Below are 3,572 nucleotides of genomic sequence, written 5' to 3'. Positions count from 1 at the left end.
TATTCAAAAATGGTATTTCTACATTACTTAGTGAGATACAGAAAATGAAAAGGTTCTATGTCATGAAAAATTACTGAATCGTGATTATAGCTGTAGTTCGATAGAACTTTTTATTCTAATAAGTTTACGTAAGTATGAAAAGGTTCTATCGTCATGTTATTCAATATTGGTTAGTATTAAAAGGTATTATCAATAATACATGTCGATGGTACAATAAAAACAAAAATTACAATAATATCGTACAATATTTTTGTAAGAGTAGGCATAATATAATATAGACTTAATAATATTATCTTATTATTAAAAACTGAATTTAAAAACTATTTAGTATGTTATCAATTTCAATTGCCACCAATTTAAATTTATAATTTTGTTCTAATGTTTTTTAAGACGTGTCAACGACGATGTGATAATGTGATATTACTTATTATAGTTATAGTTTTAGCGGAGTTATAAATTATAATGTAGTCTCAATCTGCAATATAATTAAAATTAGGTAGGTACAGTAAGCAATTTAATTATTTAAACGTTCAAATTTTTAATAATAATTTTCGATTAAACATTAAAATAATATAAAAACAAATTTTCATTATAAGTATTGATATTGCACGTGACATGTGTCGGTAACTCTGATAAGAAGTAAACATATTGTATGGAATTACAAAAAAAGAAAAAGTTCTATGTATATCATATTATTTAGTTGGAAGAATGAAAAGGTTCTATACACAAAACTTTTTTATTCTTATACACTTATTTTCCAGTTTTTTGGGTTTTATAAAATGTGTGGATGTCTAATACTTAATATTAACAATGTATCGAACAATAATTGTATTTATTTATTCATTAAAATTATGGTTATATTCATAAGATAACCTGAAAAAAATATATTGTGTATTAAAGTTAAGTATCGCTCTGCTGTACAAATTGGATATTGTGACATAGAATCTTTTCATTCTCAACTCGCGTCAAGTGAAACATTATATTTTTCAAAATATTTAACTTGGATACAGAATTTCTTTTAAATGACTCATCAGATTGGAGTGAAAACTTATCTTTTCAAAATGCATTGCAAATGGTCACTAAACTGAAAACAGTCAATAATACGGCCGAGAGGGGAATAAAATTGATTGAAGATTACAATTCAATACTCACCACCAATGAGGAACAAAAATAATTTGTGTTACAGTTATTGTAGAAAAATATTTCTTGACTGCAAAGAGGAAACATTCAAAAAAAATTGTGACATATACCTAAGTAATTATATTTTAAAACATTATATAATAGGCAATTTAATTTTAATAATTTTGTACATGCATAATTTTAATGTATTTTGGATCGTTTGACTGACATAAATAAAAAACAATAAAAAAAACGGTTTAGCTAGATTTTTAGAGGTTTTACATATTTTTGCATAAAATTGCAACTATGCCGATAATAAATTATATAATAATGTCAAAAGTAACATTTTTAAAATCGTCATAAAACTTATAACATTAAATAATTAATATTTAATATTCTTTGGTTGAAAAAAATGTATAACCCAATGTTAAGTAATTTTTGTAAAAAAATTACAAAACTTCTAAACTTCAAGTTCTCGAGGGTACGTCTTAAAATTGAACGATTGATTTCCAATTTTGAAGTTAATATTAAATTGGGTATTTAAAAAAAATAGGTGGGTGCCACAGAGAAAATTTAAATATTTATTTTTAAGGGCCACCCTAGTACCAAAGGGGTTGAAAAAATATGGTATGAACATTCTTGAAGTCTCAAGGAATCTATTGATGTGAACTTTTATTGAAAACGGTCCAGTATAGTTTATGCGTCTGTTAACTTTGGATAAACCAACGTCGGTTAAAAATGTAGTGACCAAATTTAAAATTATTATATCTAATGAATTATATTATATTCTGTAACATGTAGAGGCAATCATTTAAATAAGAAAAAAATAGTTTCTACTAATTTGCTTCTATTATACCATATTATAATATATGACCTATATGGTAACGATTTGTATAGACCAATTTTTATAACATAAAAATCAATTTTCCTAGCATCTTTTACAATTTTTCTTTCCGTAAAAATCTCAATCAGAATATTACAAACATTTTTAAAAAAAATTTTGTGAAATCAGTCCTGCAGACGTTCTTGATAGATATGGTTACCAACGAACCGCTTTTCATTTTTATTTTATAGAAGATAAATAAAAACAATATTCATAATGGTAAAAAGTTTCAATTACAATAAAATTATACTAAAATCGTAATTACAAAAAAAAAAACTAAAAAGCATTTGAATGTCTAAATATTAACTATAAATTAAAGTTTACAATTATTATTATAGTCAACTGTTTTTAAAATGTCGGTAGACAATCAAGATTTAACTATTTAAGTAATAGTGTAGGTACTGTTTCAAATGTCTATGATTAATATAATATTATATTATTTTGAATAACAACATTTTTAATATTTTTTATTTGTCTCTGAAACAATATTATATTAGGAGCCTTGTATTAAATTTTCAAGTTTTTTTACCCAATAAATAAAATTTTATTGATATTTATAGAATAAAAAATTTAAAAAAAAATTGGAACTGAAAATTTTCGCAAACAGTTCCAAATAAGTCAAAATATTTTGAAAATGTTTTGATGTATAGACAATGTTAATTTAAACATTCAGTCAAAATTCCATGTATCTACGATCATTTGTTTTAGAGTTAAAAACTAAAATCGAATTAGTCGAAAATCAATTTTGCGTAAAATTCCCGTTTTTCCTTAATTTTTCTTTCGTTTTTCACTGCGCTTTTGAAAACTACTGGGAAATTTTTACTTTTGACCCCAAAGTACCAACTAGAGTCTAGATTCACTTTCTCATCTGAAAAGATACTGTTGAAGAAAATCTAATCATTTTTACTGTCCTTAAAGTTGATAACAAACACCAAAAACAATTTTAAATTTCAACATTTAAAAATTAAAAAAAAAAACACACCATTGTAAAATCAATACATTAATTGCTCCGCTCGGAATCTAAAAATTGTAATATTATTTAAAATTTATAATATTATATTACATTTTTTGGTGTACCTGCCTATATCTAATAAATAAATAATAACTTTATATTCATTGCTACTTGAGTTGACTATAAAACAAAATATTGTTGATGTATGTTATTAAGAATGGCAATTACATTTTCCACTGTAGATAATGCTGTCTCTGATATCAGATTCATTTTTTGTAACTCCCAGAAATCCGCCTATTATATTAGATACGTTACTAGATTAAACTATATACTTATACTCGTATTTTACATAATATTATGTATGCATAAAAAACATATATACTATGAATACATACTGTTGTTTAGCAAGTAGGTAGGTATAATATATAATATACCTACATTATATTACTACAGTACCTTTATAGGATATATTAATATATATATTACGGTAAATGGTACTACAATGTAACGGTTGGGCAGCAGACCCTCCTTTGCGCGGCACACACCTGACGTGGTCATACTGTCTACCGCCGCGCCGTAGTGTAGGCACACTTGCGCCGGCGAATCTGCAAAATTCAA

Source organism: Metopolophium dirhodum, chromosome 3, assembly GCF_019925205.1.
Source record: "Metopolophium dirhodum isolate CAU chromosome 3, ASM1992520v1, whole genome shotgun sequence".
Classification (NCBI taxonomy): domain Eukaryota; kingdom Metazoa; phylum Arthropoda; class Insecta; order Hemiptera; family Aphididae; genus Metopolophium; species Metopolophium dirhodum.
Note: the sequence above shows the minus strand (reverse complement) of the source record.